General features: G+C 43.4%; 1 non-coding gene across 1 annotated transcript; it reads right to left on the bottom strand.

Moving 5' to 3' along the window:
* Window positions 1-1509: 1509 nt before the first annotated feature.
* On the bottom strand, window positions 1510-1614 carry LOC135974431 (U6 spliceosomal RNA). Its single transcript, XR_010591683.1, has one exon. It is a non-coding gene; the product is annotated as a U6 spliceosomal RNA (small nuclear RNA).
* Window positions 1615-18817: the final 17203 nt, after the last annotated feature.

Here is an 18817-nt window from a genome sequence, read left to right as displayed (position 1 = left end):
ACACAAGCGGTCCATTTCCTGGACACTACTGTGCTAATAAGCGATGGTCACATAAATACCACCCTATACCGGAAACCTACTGACCGCTACACTTACCTACATGCCTCCAGCTTCAATCTTGGACACACCACACGATCCATTGTCTACAGCCAAGATCTAAGATATAACCGCATTTGCTCCAATCCCTCGGATAGAGACAAGCACCTACAAGATCTCTATCAAGCATTCTTAAAACTACAATACCCACCTGCTGAAGTGAAAAAACAGATTGACAGAGCCAGACGAGTACCCAGAAGTCACCTCCTACAAGACAGGCCCAACAAAGAAAATAACAGAACACCACTAGCTGTCACCTTCAGCCCCCAACTAAAACCTCTCCAGCGCATCATCAGAGATCTACAACCTATCCTCAAAGATGATCCTTTACTCTCACAGATCTTGGGAGACAGACCTGTCCTTGCTTACAGACAACCCCTCAACCTAAAGCAAATACTCACCAGCAACCACACATCACTGAACAAAAACACTGACCCAGGAACCTATCCTTGTAACAAAGCCCGATGCCAACTCTGTCCACATATCTATTCAAGTGACATCATCATAGGACCTAATCACATCAGCCATACCATCAAGGGCTCGTTCACCTGCACATCTACCAATGTGATATATGCCATCATGTGCCTGCAATGCCCCTCTGCCATGTACATTGGCCAAACCGGACAGTCTCTACGCAAAAGAATTAATGGACACAAATCTGACATCAGGAATCAAAATACTCAAAAACCAGTGGGAGAACACTTTAACCTGTCTGGTCATTCAGTGACAGACCTGCGGGTGGCTATATTACAACAGAAAAACTTCAAAAACAGACTCCAACGAGAGACTGCTGAGCTAGAATTGATATGCAAACTAGACACAATCAACTCCAGTTTGAATAAGGACTGGGAATGGCTGAGCCATTACAAACATTGATTCTATCTCCCCTTGTAAGTATGCTCACACTTCTTATCAAACTGTCTGTACTGGGCTATCTTGATTATCACTTCAAAAGTTTTTTTTCTCTTACTTAATTGGCCTCTCAGAGTTGGTAAGACAACTCCCACCTGTTTATGCTCTCTGTATGTGTGTATATATATCTCCTCAATATATGTTCCATCCTATATGCATCCGAAGAATTGGGCTGTAGTCCACGAAAGCTTATGCTCTAATAAATTTGTTAGTCTCTAAGGTGCCACAAGTACTCCTGTTCTTCTTCTTGCTGTCTTGGTTCCCCCAGGTATAGAATGGAAATAATTCCACTCCTCCTATCTCATAAGGGTGTTATGAGGAATAATTAAATGATTCATAGATTATAAAGCCAGAAGGCACCGCTGGGATCATCTAGTCTGACCTCGTGAATAACACAGACGGTAGCGTTTCCCTGAAATAATTCCTGGTTGAGATACTTCATATCTTTTAGAAAAAAGCCAATCTTGATTTTAAAATGCCCAGTGGTGGAGAATCCACACACAAAATATGGAATGCTTCACAAATTTGCATGTCATCTTTGCATAGGGGGCACATTAATCATTTCTGTGTCTTTCCAGATTTAGCACATTATGTTGGCCTAAGATTTCCACATTTATGTCCAACCTAAGCCCTTGAAATAGGGCTTCAGTAGTGTACAAGTCTGGCCAGGGGTACATTTTATCTGCTCTTTCTATGAGACTGCCAGTTGTGCTACATGGTGTGGCGGCTTCACTCTTCATTAAATAGGAAACTATCACATTTATTTGCATTATGACAGGATTTGAACCTACTGTAGATTCCCTTTGTAGAAGTTAAAACTAGTGAAGTAACCTACTGCATTACTACGCCTCTTGCAATGAATATTTTTATTCTCAAGCTTGTTTTATTTTTATGAGTCCTCCTAATTACAGCAAATTAAAAGAAAAAACAGCACGCAGCAATTAGTAGGAACATAAGTTAGTAATATTCGTGACGTAAGCTATAGTGACAGCATGTGAGGAGCTGTTCCAAAAATTGAGACTAAAATTTTAATAGAGATAAACTTACAGCAAGGCAGGGGAAGGTCATTCCGTTTCACAGAGGCTTTAGATATTTTGAAATTTGATTCCATTCTGATTAAGAATGAAACCCAACTATTTCAAAATTCTCCACCGAAAGTTATGCCGTGCCAGCTCCCAGACAGTCCGCCTGTCAGGCTGCCCCAGAGCCACAGATACTGGAAGATTTGGGGTCCCTGGCCCTGGAGCAGTCCACATGGCCGGCTGATCCAGAGCTGCAAACCCTGGAACCTGGGCTCTCCAACAGCTCTCCAGGCAGGCTGCCAAGGAGCCGGGCAGGTGAGCTGGCAGGAAACCAAGCAGGTTTCAGATGGAGACCTGCCTGGATCCTGTTAGAACGCCAGCAAAATCAAGCCCTCTCCACGATGTTGCAATTTTGCCAAATAGGCAAATTCCAACAAAATGTTTCATCAGAAGTTTCTCATCAGCTCTAGACTCACACAAGGGCTGAAAAACCAAGTAAGAGCATGTGATTTGGAAGATAGGGCTTGTTCTGTGCTGCAGCGCTGGCAACTTCATGTGTTGGCTTAATATTCAGGGTGCATATTCTGAAAATGTCAGCGCACAGCTTTCCTCTGTACATGTTTAAAGCCCTGCTCTGGTATAAACTGACCATGTGCAAACACGTAGCTGGGATTTTGCATTTGATAAACCAGAAGCAGTTTACCCATAACATATTTGGTTCTCACAGTCCTTCACTTTGCATTGAAGGTAAGCTTGTATGCTACAAAACCGAGGCTAAATTGTGCCTTTGGGACACAGCTCAAAGGAGAGGCAGGTGTGGAGGCACGCCGTCCCAAGTAGGAACTTGTGGAAGCATTCATCTACAGACAGTCCCAGCTCCCTCTGGAGAGCAATGGGGGCACAGTTATTGCACCTCCCTTTGGCAAAGGTCAGGGTGCCCTTTCCAGTCTTATTTGGGACCAGCCCAGCTATCAAGTGCAAAGGAAGGACTAGGACATGGCACTTCCCCTCTTGACCTCTCTCCATGTGGTGGCACTAGACTCAGAGTCCTGGCATTCATGACCATGCCTGACCCTCTCTCTGTCTCCCACGTTTGCAAAGGTACCCTTCATCTTCACTCCCACACATCAGTAGAGAGATACTGTATCATTCTTTTCCAGAGAGAAGATTGCATTTTCTAGACTGACAGTATCTAATGGTGACAAGAGTCATTCTCCCCATGTTTCATCAGTGATAGCAGAAATGTTACCTTGGAGCTGCCACACAGCTGGCTGGAAATACCGCGTAGTGTAACTCAGTAAATCACCTACGTCACACGATCTTTGTCAGTTGGAGAAGGTCTCTACAGCATCCACCCGCCAGAACAACTGGGCTATTGCTCTCTGGAGGCTTGGAAGGTTTAGATTTTTATCAGTAAATATCGATAAACATTGATTTCACCGAGCGCGCACAAACCAATGAAAAAATAGTTCCATAGATAATTATTGATATTTACAGCCTGGCAAAGTAAGAAAAATGCTGCTTGAGAACTTACTCAAGTTTGATTTAAGGCTAAAATTTTGACATATGATGTTAATAGTTTGTGTTTCAATGGTTATAAAGCTTTTTTAATCTCAACATCTACTGTAATTAAATAATTGTTGCCTGTCCCCCCTCCACACACACGCATATTGTCTGTCCCTCCTGCAACTGTGAACATTTAAATCAATAAAAGTAAAAAAAAAAAAAAAGTTTAAACCCCCTAATTTTGCACAACTGTGAAAATTTAAATTGATGAAAATTGAAAAACAGGCTTAAACCTAAAAATCAATATTATCCATCAAAATGATAAAAAAAAACGATCAAATTCTGCCCAGTCTAGCTGTATGCAATTCTGCCCAATTCCTGGCATAAGCAATTGAACCTGGTGCAGTGACTGCTCTGTCACTGAGCTTTCCTTTGAGATACTGTAACTGGTCTGTGGAAACCAGACCCTATCCCAAATATATCGGTTTGTTGTTGTTGTACTATGATTAATAATCGTATTACATGCCTGGCTCCTTCCAGTGCTTTACAGTAGAGAGAGGCTATGTAATTATTCCCATCTGGCACATGGGAAAAGTGAGATAGGGAGGCTCATGTCAATGACAGTGTCGAAGGCAGGAAGAGAACCTAGGGGTACTGATTTCTAGTCCCCTGCTGTAATCTCACTAGACTTTAAGAATCCAAGAAAGGAGACACCTCCATCCTGATGACTGGAGAGGAAAGAAAGAGAAGCAGGAATCAGAAAGGAAAGAAAAACCCTAGCAAGGAGCAAGAGATGGGCCTGTAAGTGGAGGAGAAACCTGCCTTGCGAAGTAGAAACTCTGGAGAGGCCGCTGTCAGACTCTTTGGACCACAGAGACAGAGGTGCTATTTCACAGGCACAACTCACAGTATGCCAACAGTATTTCTGTGGTGCTGCCAGGCATCCTTTGATACTTTAGCTCAGAGTGCTCCCTGGAGTCTAATTGGGGCCTTTCAAGTACCGTACTTCCCCTTCCTCCTCAGCTGTAAATACATGTAGCGGTTCACTACCGATGGGAGGCTGTCTAGATAAACAAGACAGAGCACAGGGCTTGGGTGCTTTTAGGAGACAAATATATGTTCTGACTGACCACAATTACAGTAAGCTCCAGTTTTAGGAAGAGGATTTGAATCTATCTACATCTTCCCTTCCCCTCCCTGAATATATTATATACCAGATATTGTTCTACGGTCAAAGGGGCCTTTATCATGAAAACAATGAACTGCTTACTCCAGATCAAGAATTATTAACGGAAATGATTAAGTCAGCAAGAACTACATAGGAGAAAATTGTAAAGTGTTCTTGGACAATTTGCAAACAGAAAGAGGCACAACCTGCAAGAGGGAGCACAAAATCCCATGCCAGGGCAAGCAGGGAAATGGGTGATACTTTCTCCCTCAAAAGGGCCACTGCACAGACACTCAGGAGGGGATAGAAATATCTGGGGAGAAGGCCCTCCTTCTTCTCTCTCTCATACTTCATGCAAGAAGCCAGAAACGAACATCTGAGGAGCACCATGTACAGAGGAAGGTTTACAAACAAGTTTCATTGGTCCTTCATCAAATGTGCCTGGGGTGAGGGGTCACCCTGATGGAGACTGCAGGGTTCTGTTGAGTTCTTTTGGTACTGCCCTTGTAGTGATAAGAATATTGTTAAGCGTCCTGTATACCACCAATTCTTCTTTAAACAGTTGAGCTGAGACAGCTACAAAACAGTGGGTGGTGCAGAGTTGAGATGTCTTTGAGATGGCAGACGGTGCACGGGCAGCACTGGTGCGGGTGATGGCTCTGAGGTAGCTTGGGCTGAAGCTACAGAGAACAGCAGCCTACTTGGGGGACTCTGGTGTGGGCCTCTCTATCTAGCAATCAAAGCTGAAATCACCTGAGCTGGGTCTTGTGGTAGAGGCCCCAGAGCAGCCCAGACACCACTGACCTGCCAGAATCCTTGGCCTCCACCAACCAAAGACAACAGACTGCGGGCAGGGAGCTGGAGTGCAGGGAAGTGGCTAGAACGCATTCAGCGAGTCACAAGTGCCAGAGGAGGACTGAGGTTGAGATGACTGCTAAGACGCCCTGGAAGTGTGTGTCTTACCTCATAGGATTTGTTTATTTATTGATTGCTGGCTTTCCCTGGTTTAGTCTCTTCCCCCTCCCTGCTCCTCCAAAGCTCTCTTTGTTTTAAACTCCTGTACTCAGTGCTTGTGAGTGGGGAAGTATTGCCTATCGAGGCACACGAGGTAGTATATACACTTTCCCAGGTTTCTGGGTGGGGCTTGAGCCAGTGTTGTTTAAATTGTCAGAAGGAACCTCTAGAAAATTGAACCTAGCCCTTTCTGTTGCCAGTCACACCTGGCAGAAGGATTACATTTGTATAGTGTGACCTGCTTACAATAAAACCAACTGTCCTTCTCAAGGTGTATTGACTGCCATTTGCTATTGCCACATGGACCCACGGGCCACCCACCCCTTAATGGATGCAGAAAAGTTTCATCTCTGTAGCTAGTCAACTCAGTTAGCTGGCGCGGCTAGAGTGGCTAACCCAGAGCAGTTGCACTCAGAGAAACACAAGGCCTACATCTGTGACCAGCCCATGCACAGGACACAATGTGGCTGTTAGGTTGGGACACCATTGATCTAGGCCATCTGTGAAGGTTCTTTCCCTATTCTAAACTCTAGGGTACAGTTGTGGGGACCTGCATGAGAACCTCTACGCTTAGACCAGCTTAGATCTGCTTTTGCTGCCACCACGCAAATTAATTATGAGTTATTTGGGAAACTCTGTCTACCTCCCCCCCAGAATATCTCCCTCCCAAGTACTATAGCCCTTCCCTGGGTAGCCTTGAGAGACTTCTCCACCAATTCCCTGATGAACACCGATCCAAACCTTTGGATCTTAAAACAAGGAGAAATTAACCATTCCCCCTCCTTTCCCCCCATCAATTCCTGGTGAGTCCAGATCCAACTCCCTTGGATCTTAAATCAAGGAAAAATCAATCAGGTTCTTACAAAGAAGGCTTTTAATTAAAGAAAGAAAGGTAAAAATCATCTTTGTAAAATCAGGATGGAAAATAACTTTACAGGGTAATCAGATTCAAAGAGCCAGAGGAACCCCCTCTAGCCTTAGGTTCAAAGTTACAGCAAACAGAGGTAAACCCTCTAGCAAAAGGAACATTTACAAGTTAAGGAAACAAAGATAAAATTAGCATGCCTTGCCTGGCTGTTACTTACAAGTTTGAAATATGAGAGACTTGTTCAGAAAGATTTGGAGAACATGGATTGATGTCTGGTCCCTCTTAGTCCCAAGAGCAAACAACCCCCAAAACAAAGAGCACAAACAAAAGCCTACCCCCCACCAAGATTTGAAAGTATCTTGTCCCCTTATTGGTCCTTTGGGTCAAGTGTCAGCCAGGTTACCTGAGCTTCTTAACCCTTTACAGGTAAAAGGATTTTGGTGTCTCTGGCCAGGAGGGATTTTATAGTATTGTACACAGGAGGGCTTTTACCCTTCCCTTTATAGTTATGACACCATCCTTTGCTAAGATATTTGTAATTCATGCTTATGCAGTCTGGTTCTTTGTCTCCTTCTAGTTTTTAGTCCATGTAGAGAGGTTTAGAATCCACTACTGCCCCTTAAGCTAAGAAAGCTGCGTTCTTTAGCTGGGGCCATAGAAGCTTGTTTTGTTAGGCCCAGAGACTATGGGTTCAGTCCCTGCTAGTGGCAGCCCATCTATGTGTGTCATGTTATGTGTTAATTAGATATACTTTGCTGTCAATGCCACTGACTTCACTATAGAAAATCCCACTTATAGGGTATTAAGAGTAATCATTAGGGCTGGCTGCAAGTTTTCCCTCTAAACTGGGTTCCAGCAGAAAATTGGGGTTCTGATTAAACCCAATTGTTTGTGAACCCTGTCCTCTTTCTGCAGAAAAATTCAAGTTTTTATCAAAAAAAAATTTTTTTTAATTGCTTTTTCTTGTTGAAATGTAGAAATTTTCCATGGGGAGAAAAACCTCTTAACTCTGAGGACTGCCTGTTACTGGACCTTTCTGCATGCATCTTCACACTGTATGACAGACTGTGTTTCTATACTGCCTCCTGCTTTCTGGCCCATTATTAGTGTTCACTTTACAGCAACTCGTGTGTGTGTGTGTGTGTGTGCGCGTGAAATTTAAAAGTACCAATTTTTGTCTAAGTTGCATTTAATGATATCCTCTCCTTTCACATCTCTTCTCTGTCTTCAGAGGACTGTTCAGTAACCATGTCCTTACAGGCCTTCAGGTGTAGGATAAATCAATCCATATTGGAGAGCCCATTGTTTTAGTAAAGCTGACACATGCTAAATTGCTTTTCTGAGGAATTAAGCTGCAAGGCAGAGCACAGTGTTTTCTAGCTAGAGGCTGCCTCCTTCCACAAGCAGCTCTTCGGTGGTAAAACATTGTCAAATTTAATATTAGGATGTTGATACTTTTCCAGCATCAGTCCCTTTTCTCTTTAACATCCTGGACAGATTTATCGCCCACTTCTTACAAAGTATCCATTTGTGCCACACCAGAATAGTAATATTTTACAGTCACTTGGCACAGATGTAAAGGTCTACATGAAGTATAACCCATTCTTCCCATGCAGCTTATTCCCTAGGATTTCAGGCCTGCTATTCATTTGCTTGTCCATTAGGCCATAGGTCTAATTCTATGAGCAGCTTCTCTCAAGAATATTGTTCTTTCATATTTGTTTCTTCCCATTTGGTAAGTTCCAGCATCTGTTCTTTAATACCCATGTTGCCTGCACAGATTGCTATAGGGCAATGTACACGTCTTATTCAGGATCATATGCTTTGGCATTATTCATTTTTATTACTGTAGCAGCTCGAGGCCTCAGCCAAGGTCAGAGCCCTGTTGTGCTAGGTGCTGTACGTAGTAAGAGAGAGTCCCTGCCCCAAGGAGCTCACAGTATAATCAAACAAGACAGGCAAAAGGTGGGGAGAAAGGAAGACTTATTGTCTCCCTTTCACCAATGGTAACTGAGCCACAAAGAAACTAAGAGAAGATCTACACTTTTGGCATTGTGTACTGTGCAGATGCTGCATGCCCAACTACCACAGGTGTAAACAGTGAGGCACTGCTTAGGTGAGTAGAGTGTCCTACATGACTGAACCCCCAGAGTATATACCCCTCATGGGCCCTCTACACACCCAAGCTTGGCTTCCCACACCTACGCTGCAGTTTAGTGTCCGGCTGCCTCCCTGGTGCTGGAGCCTGACCCCACCATAGTGAAAGGCTCCCGCAGCTCCCCACTGCCAGAGTCCTTCCCCGCTGCCTCCACCCTGCCAAAGCCTCTCCTCACGGCATGTGGCACCTGTTCTCTACATGCCGCCATAAGTATAGACATAGCTTGGGTGACTTGCCCAAGGTCACACATGGAGTCTGTGGCAGAGCTGGGAACTGATCACAGATTTACTGAGCCCTAGTACAATGTGTTAGCCACAAGACCATCCTTTCTCGCTCTGCCTCACTTCCTGATGAGAATCCCAGTTATAGATGCAGATCCTCTTTTATGGATGATGAATTTTACCTTTGATTTGGTCACTGGAATGTGTTGACGGGTGCCCCAGTTCCATAAACTTTCCTATGCCACAGCCCCCAGTTTTTGCGGGGGGTCAGGGTTTCTCCATTGCTGGGATTAAATGAGACTGTTTGGCAAAAGCAAGGCAACACATGTCTGCTCCTTAGATCCATTACCTGTGCCACATCCCTTAAATAAATAGATAGCAAAACAGGGGACAGGCTGTAGACGAGATTGAGACAGACATATGCCCTCACTCAGGCTGTTTCCACTTCTGCCCCTTTCCCCCCAAGAACATGTTAGCTACAAGGAGGAGAGGTGCTCACTCTCTTCTCCCTCATAAGAACAGCCATCCTGGGTCAGACCAAAGGACCATCTAGCCCAGTATCCTGTCTTCCGATAGTGGCCAGTGCCAGGTGCTCCAGAGGGAATAAACAGAACAGGGAATCATCAAGTGATCCATCCCGTCGCCCATTCCCAGCTTCTGGCAAACAGCACCTCTAGATCATTTCAAATGGTCTGTAAAAAAGAGCCAGTGGCTCTGATAGCTTTGTGGGGACAAGATGTTTCCAAATCAATATCAGAAACAATGCCAATGTGACAGCTCCCACCACCTATTTAAACACTCAGGCTAGCCCTTTGCAGGCACTGATATCATTCCTATGGGAGTTCATAAGTGTGTTTAAAACCTTGGCACTAAAATTAGGGATGAGTTGGTTATGTGCAAGAAGCAGCAGTTGCCTCTCAGCATAGGTGTCCCAATTGGCCCACTGTTGCCCAATCTTTAGATTGTGTATTAATTATATTGATTACTGGAGAATCCCCAAATATTACTTTGAGGGCTGCCAGGTTTTTGCCTCAAGAGCAGGCCCAGTATTATTCTAATTATTATATAGTTGGGAACCCTGATGTGCACAGTTGCAACACTCACACTATAGGAACTCTTTTATATTTACAAATATAATTTACATTTACAATTTACAAATACATTTAGCACAGTCACAAATACCCCAACTTAGTAAGATAGATAGATATACTACAGAATGTACATCTGCAGATCCATATACTCACACCATCTCCTGTAAAACAACCTGAAATGTTAGCCGTCATCTTCCCCGTCATCTTCCCCATCATCACCAGTGGCCATGATTCTGGCATCTCCAAGGCCTCTCTCTCTCCTACCGCCCCTAGGCTGGGATGCCACTTTTATAATACATTACGCTATGTTTGATGCATATTCAGAAGGGGATTTCCCCCCTTTTTCTTATTTATATTTCCTCACCTTACTAATGTTGGAGTGTCTTTTTCCTATAGGTTAGTATATCAGTGATATTAACTTACTATCATATATGGGCATTCGTTACCAGGGCCCTTTTATGGTTAGGTATCACGTTTGTTATTTCTGTCCTAACCAGTTATTTCAGTTCTTTCAAAGTTGTGGTGTACCTGATAAGTTTAAAAGGGTATGAACTTAGGGAAGCCCCTATGCCAACTTGCTTTAATGCATCCTCCATGTTAAAGGTCACAGCCATATATGGACCTTATGCTTTAGCTCATCACCATCTATCTAGGTGAAAGGTCCCAAACATATGTATGCGAACTTTGCCTTAGCTCAACATACAGGATGTGACCTGTAGGTCCCTTGTGTTACACCCAAAATATACTCTAATATAAACCTATAAACCTATTGGATCATGTAGATAACCTGTTGACAGTGTGGCTCTCTGTCTCCCTCTAGTGGCATAAAAGATTATGTGTCAAGTGACTTCTAGCTAACAAGTAGGTCTTTCAATAGTAGCTCATGCTTTTAGATCCAGAAGTCCCAGGTTTGATTCCTACTCTTGATAATCAGTATGGATGTCACATTACATATACATTAGTAGCTGAAACCCCATGCTGTAAGAACAATGGCAGATGGGCCAAATAAACCACAATCTGTGCAGTCTCATGCAACCAATGAAATTGTTGCATGCAAATTAGCCGTAGAGTAAGAGTGGTGATTGATTGCATTACCTCTGATATCACAAAGGTCTAGGACTCTTGGCATGGCATAGATGCATGCCACTGTAGCTGAAAGCCTGTGCACTACATTGGTGTCATTCATAAATGGCTGAGAACTTAAAAATTGGATGGGAGCAGAATGTGAATCCCACTGATGACTGATGAATTGAGCAGCACATATTTTCTCTCACACAATACCTCCTCATTGTACTTCAGCCCTGAGCTGGGAGGGAAGATAGGAAATTACCTTTAGTTGGGCATTAATAATATCCTGCAGTTCTGTAAAAACAACAAGGAGTCTGGTGGCACCTTAAAGACTAACAGATTTATTTGGGCATAAGCTTTCGTGAGTAAAAACCTCACTTCTTCGGATGCATAGAGTGAAAGTTACAGATGCAGGCATTATATACTGACACATGGAGAGAAGGGAGTTACTTCGCAAGTGGAGAACCAGTGTTGACAGGGCCAATTCAATCAGGGTGGATGTAGTCCACTCCCAATAATAGATGAGGAGGTGTCAATTCCAGGAGAGGAAAAGCTGCTTCTGTAATGATTCAGCCACTCCCAGTCCCTATTCAAGCCCAGATTAATGGTGTTGAATTTGCAAATGAATTTTAGTTCTGCTGTTTCTCTTTGAAGTCTGTTTCTGAAGTTTTTTTGTTCAATGATAGTGACTTTTAAATCTGTAATAGAATGACCAGGGAGATTGAAGTGTTCACTTACTGGCTTATGTATGTTACCATTCCTGATGTCCGATTTGTGTCCATTTATTCTTTTGCGGAGGGACTGTCCGGTTTGGCCAATGTACATGGCAGAGGGGCATTGCTGGCACATGATGGCATATATGACATTATTGGATGTGCAGGTGAATGAGCCCTTGATGGTGTGGCTGATGTGGTTGGGTCCTCTGATGCTGTTGCCAGAGTAGATATGGGGACAGAGTAGGCAACGAGATTTGCTACAGGGATAGGTTCCTGGGTTGGTGTTTCTGTGGTGTGGTATGTAGTTGCTGGTGAGTATTTGCTTCAGGTTGGGGGGTTGGCTGGCTCATTACAGAAGCAGCTTTTCCTCTCCTGGAATTGACACCTCCTCATCTATTATTGGGAGTGGACTACATCCACCCTGATTGAATTGGCCCTGTCAACACTGGTTCTCCACTTGTGAAGTAACTCCCTGCTCTCCATGTGTCAGTATATAATGCCTGCATCTGTAACTTTCACTCTATGCATCCGAAGAAGTGAGGTTTTTACTCACGAAAGCTTATGCCCAAATAAATCTGTTAGTCTTTAAGGTGCCACCAGACTCCTTGTTGTTTTTGTAGATACAGACTAACACGGCTACCCCCTGATACTTGACTGCAGTTCTGTAGTGCTGTTAAAATATGTTACAAACCTATCTATGCAAAGCATCATTTATCCCCACTTTACAGAAACTCAGGTGCAGAGAGATTAGATAAATTCAGCTGACCTGGGCTCTGAGACTCAGGGCTGTAGATCTTTTTATTCCACTGTGGACATACACTTGGCGGTTGTGGTGTGAACATGGATATAGTAGGATGGCAGGAAGGATGGCGTGTTATATCTGTGCTAGCCTGAGGCTCAGAAGACCTATGTTTGAACCTGGCCAGGAATGTTCCCTCAGAATGATTTTCCAGTGGAAAATGCAGCAAGATCAACATTTTCTGTGGGGAAAGTTCAATTTTGCCAAAAAACTAAAACAAAATATTTCAATTCAGGTCAGTTCAACCTAAATCAAAATATTTTGGATTGCTGATCTGGTATGAAATGTTTCATTCTGAGTCAGTTCAACATTATACTGCATTTCCCAATTATGGCGCATTGCCTTATGGAAGTATTGGTTCAGATTGCCAGGGGCCCTCATTCTCCTCTATGTTCCAGGTAGCTGGCCAATAGGGGAGAATGTGGGCAACACACACTCTGAACTACAACTCCCATAAGGCAATGCACTATCATTGAAAAACACCATTTAATGTTGATCTGACCTGAAAGAAAGTGGAACTTTCAAAGGAGAGTCAGTGCTCAAATGAGGTGGAAAATGGATGTCTAGCTCCCTTAGGCTCTTTTGAAAATCCTAGTGCTGACCATTGTTGTTGCTGAGGTCACAACAATTAGTGTAGAAATGTGTGAAAGAATATTGTAAGTAAACAAACAACTTAATGAAATGCACTAAGGAAGATATAGTGAACAATTGCTTTTAGAAAGGCTGTATGTGTATCTATCTCTCAGTTTCACTAACAAATGCACACACATTGGCTCTCAGCAGCATAATTTCAGGAAAATGAATGACAGCTATTAGCATTCACATATGGGGGACTGGCTGTAGTTCCCCTGTGATCATCACACAGAATTAGAGAGCATATTGTGCCCCCCCCAAAAAAAAAGTATATTCAATTTGACTTTCAAACGAGCACAGTGAAATGCAGGGTAAATAAATGGGAAGAATGGAGCAATTGCCAATTAAATGCTGTTTAAAATTTAATCTAAACAGTAAATGCAACAGAGAATGGTGCTTATTAAATCTGCATGTTCATGCTAGAGAAGCATGCTCCTTGTTCACTACCAGTCTGTAAGGGACGGGTTTGATTTGGGGTTTTAATCATATCATGTAACATTTTCAACAGCTCCCAAGTGATTTAACCATGTAGCAGTCTATGTCCATTGAGCCATAGTGTGCTAAGTGCCTAAGTCCCTTTTAAAAATGGGACTAAGGCTCCTAAGACACTCAGGCACTTTAGAAAATTGTATCCATGATCTCTGAGGGCATGTCCACGCTGCATTTGAGAATCCATGGCAGCAAGTCTCAGAGCCTGGGGCTATAGACTTGGGCTTGCGGGGCTCACACCAAGGCACTAACAACAGCTGGGCTGAATCTGACGCTCCGGTTCTGGAGCAAGGAAAAGTGGTGGGTTTCAGAGCCTGAGCTCCATTCCAAGCTGCAACATCTACATGGTTGTTTTTAGTGCCGTAGCGTGAGCCGGACTCTGAGGCGCAGTGCTGCACATTTTAAAACACAATATGAACATACCCAAAGAGACTCCAGCTTGGTTCTTGTCTTCGGAGTCCCCAGGCTAGCAGGCAGTGGGAGTGCTGTGAAGGCAGGGCACTTAGCCATCAGGAGAGGGAGTGCTGTAGATCACTCAATAACAATGCAGCCAGCAGATAAGACTGATAAGCTGAGCAACATTTTGGGGCCAAAATTATTTTTGATGAAAAAATGCAGATTCAGGCCAACCAAAACATTTCTCAAATTTTGTGTCGATTTTGCTGAATTATTTCAGTTGGGAAAAAAAATCCCCCCAAAATTGAAATATTTTGACATTTTTTAAATGAAATGTTTCTATTTTTCAATTTGAAATGACTTTTCAATTTGAAATTTCCTTCAGTTTTATTTAAAAGAAATAAAAAATGTTAGAAATGCTTAAAAATCAAACTGAATGAAAAAAAACATTTTTTTTTTTACTTTTCAGTTGCCAGAAATTTTAAAAAGTTTTCATTTTGGGTCAACCCAAAACAATTTTTTTCACATTTTTTTTTTAACTGCCACTGAACTGAAACATCAGTTATTCACACAGCTCTAGAAGGCATGGCCTTGCGAGGGAGATCTGGGCAGTCCTTAAATGGAGGATGCCTGCAACAAGGAACCATGGAATGAGGTGGCTTTTTAAAGTGCAAGAAAACAGATTGTTCCCAGGGCTTGCTAACATGGTAATGTTAACGTCTATCTTCTACCTGGCCTATTGAGTGCCCACTAAGCTACACCCATAGTATTCCATGATGATGCAGTTAGGTTACAGGGGCACCGAAGAGTGTGTACTGTAATACAGAGATAAGAGCCAATGGAAACAAAAACAACAGAGGGGTCAGAACTCCTGGCTCTTACTTTCTACTTAGTCTTGTGCATCATCGTTATGCATATTTTTAATTAAAACTGATTTGTAATATATGTAATGTGCTGGAACAGCAGTTTGAAGACTGAAGACTGTGGGAAGCAGCTGTGGGTGTGTAAGAATGTGAGGTGCGGCTGCAGAGACCAAAGGTCATCCTCCATTTTGGAAGATGGGGCTCTGGCCTGAAGAGGTTGAACTGCAGGCCATAGTGAACAGAAGACTCTGGCTTCTCTTGTGGTTGTGTGACTCTTAAATAAGAATAATTTAGCTGTTAAATACAAGCTCTTATTGCTGTGATATAAAAAACACAAAGTCCACTGTGTATCCATCGACCAAGTATAGCATGAACAACTGCACCACCCCTGAGCATGGGCCTGAGAGGGATTTAGCTAAGGGAGGAAGGATGGCCTGGTGATTAGTATGAACTTGGAAGAACCTACATTCAATTAGCTTGACCTCGGGCAAATAGTGTCCTTGAGCCTCATGGCAATAATGGCACTTCCATCCCTCATGGAGTGCTTTGAGAGTAAATACACTGAAGGTTGTAAAGCCAGGATTTCTTAGAACTTATTTATTTAACAGGAGCGGGGAGGGGCAGAAGAGAGGTTGGAATATCTTACTCTATGTATTTGTAACTCATATGCTTTATACTGCAGCATCTGACTTTGGCCCAGAGAAAAGGAGAGAAGCGGTGAGGAGGGGACATGGATTTCAGCTGGAATACTCTGTGTCTCTGCACACATGGAGGGCAGGGCAACTCAGCTTGAAGGGCCCAGAAACATCTAGAACCAGGGTGCAGCAGTTACTAGGCACGCTGAGTAGCTGTTTCTGAAGCTGTGTGGAAAGTTTACATGGTGGGCAATCCTCCTGCCAGATCACGCCTGGGTCACTCTCTAGGAGTGGAGCCAATCAGAGTGTTGTGGGGAGGTTATAAATGTGGGTGTTGAAGACAGGTTGTAGATACACAGGACTAAGAGATATATTTGCAAGGAGGCCTGGGTCCCAATCCCTGTGCTACCATGGATACAGGTGAGTGTTATTCCAACTTTACTTACAAAGGAAAACTTCCATTAGGACAATGTTTGGTCTACTGAAGTGTGCCCTATGGACCTATAGGGAGACAGGCATTTGTTACCCCTAGAGACTACAGAGCCTTTAAAATTTACAGACGCCTGTTTTAAACTGGGATTCTATCTCTCTTAGAGAGAGCAGGGCAGTTCTCAGCAAGGTCAGGGTTTGTACATTCTTGCCTGACTTACCCAGGCTTATAGGGAGAAGGTATTGCCCTAGCATGGGACCTTTACTGAGATCCATTACGTGGACAGTTATGCTGATCCCAAAGCCTGTACCACTTGGGATGCAGGCTGCAGATTTCTGTTTCACCAGCCACTAAGAGGACGAATCAGCTATTAACCTAAAGGCTGGGGTGCTGCTTGCTGATGAGACCCCCAGATCGTTTGCTGACAGGTTTCTGAAGTGATTGAAAAGAGAGATGGGGGACATTTTTCAGACTAATAGTGTATTTTCAGAAAACTGCAGCTTTGGATGATCTGATGCTATTTGTGAATTTTGATCCAATTAGTTTCAGCTGGGAAAAACTTTCAGGTTAGCAAACCAGGTGTGTCTATCTGTCCCCCTTTATAACCCACTAGCTATGGCCCTTACCTGGGGTGTGGAAATCTATGTTTGAATCCCCACTCTAAAGCAGGGCAGTGAACTCAGCTCTTCCCTCTCCTATGTGAGCAGCCTAACCACCAGCTGTTCTGGAGCAGTATCAGCTGTTCTGGAGCAGTGTGGGTAGCTCTCAATCTCTCCTACTGAAGCTGTTCCACTTTGTATAGCTACTTAAATATTCCTTGGGCCAAAAAGAAAGAGAAGGACTCTGTGGCCTGGTGATTACTTGCCTGGGTGGGAGGGGATGGGGTTTAAATTTCTCCTTTGAATCGGGTAGAGAGAAGATTTGAATCCAAATCTCCTACCTCCCAGGTGAATGGTGTAATCGCTGGGCTACAGAGTCATTCTCTCTTGCTCTCTCTGGCCCAGTGAATATTTAAGTATTTATGCAAAGTGGAACAGTTTCAGTGGGAGAGATTGGGAGCCTGGCAATTAGGCTGCTCAGCTTGCGGGGACTGAATTCAAATCTCTATTCCATTGAAATTTACCCCTCCCACATTGCTGGCAGGTGCCCTAACATCTGAGCTAAAGGCTATAAAGTGGGACAGACAGATGGAAGGGGACGCACTGTTTGCTGGCATTTAGGAACCAAAGTGAATATTTTTTCTAACTTTTTCAGTTTGCTGGCTGACCTGAAAAATCAACTATTCTCCCAGCTCTGTTGGAAAGGACTCAAATGCTACCATTCTTCTCAAACTCTGAACATCCACGTGACACACACCACATATTGTGGCCACACTGTAAAGACTGGGAAATCCTCTCTGAGAAACTACCCACGTGGAATGTATTTATGTGTGTGCTAAAGTATAGAAGTCTAAATGTTATATGTGAATAGCTGTAACAGCAACAAACTCAGGAGAAGCCTGTATAGGGAACACTACTAGATTTTCTGTCTGACAGCTTTTGTTCAAAAGATATTCATAACTTTCTAATTACTATTTATAATGTTTTCTGTCTCCATTATATCTTTATTTTACTAAGAAAGCATAGGCTTTGAATGGTTTCAGAGTAGCAGCCGTGTTAGTCTATATCCGCAAAAAGAACAGGAGTACTTGTGGCACCTTAGGCTTGGTCTACACTACCCCCCTAATTCGAACTAAGGTAGGCAACTTCAGCTATGTGAATAACGTAGCTGAAGTTCGAAGTACCTTAGTTCGAATTAGTTCGAACTTACCTTGGTCCACACTGGGCAGGCAGGCTCCCCCGTCGACTCCGCGGTACTCCTCTCGCCGAGCTGGAGTACCGCAGTCGACGGCAAGCACTTCCGGGTTCGACTTATCGCGTCCAGACTAGACGCGATAAGTCGAACCCAGAAGTTCGATTTCCAGCCGTCGAACTAGCGGGTAAGTGTAGCCAAGGCCTTAGAGACTAACAAATTTATTAGAGCATAAGCTTTCGTGGACTACAGCCCACTTCTTCGGATGCATATAGAGTGGAATAAATATTGAGGAGATATATATACACACATACAGAGAGCATAAACAGGTGGGAGTTGTCTTACCAACTCTGAGAGGCCAATTAAGTAAGAGAAAAAAAACTTTTGAAGTGATAATCAAGATAGCCCAGTACAGACAGTTTGATAAGAAGTGTGAGAATACTTACAAGGGGAGATAGATTCAATGTTTGTAATGGCTCAGCCATTCCCAGTCCTTATTCAATCCTAAGTTGATTGTGTCTAGTTTGCATATCAATTCCAGCTCAGCAGTCTCTCGTTGGAGTCTGCTTTTGAAGTTTTTCTGTTGTAATATAGCCACCCGCAGGTCTGTCATTGAATGACCAGACAGGTTAAAGTGTTCTCCCATTGGTTTTTGAGTATTATGATTCCTGATGTCAGATTTGTGTCCATTAATTCTTTTGCGTAGAGACTGTCCGGTTTGGCCAATGTACATGGCAGAGGGGCATTGCTGGCACATGATGGCATATATCACATTGGTAGATGTGCAGGTGAACGAGACCCTGATGGTATGGCTGATGTGATTAGGTCCTATGATGATGTCACTTGAATAGATATGTGGACAGAGTAGGCATCGGGCTTTGTTACAAGGATAGGTTCCTGGGTCAGTGGTTTTGTTCAGTGATGTGTGGTTATTGGTGAGT

This window comes from Chrysemys picta, chromosome 11, assembly GCF_011386835.1.
Source record: "Chrysemys picta bellii isolate R12L10 chromosome 11, ASM1138683v2, whole genome shotgun sequence".
Lineage (NCBI taxonomy): Eukaryota > Metazoa > Chordata > Testudines > Emydidae > Chrysemys > Chrysemys picta.
Note: the sequence above shows the minus strand (reverse complement) of the source record. Positions and strands in the feature narration are given on the sequence as shown.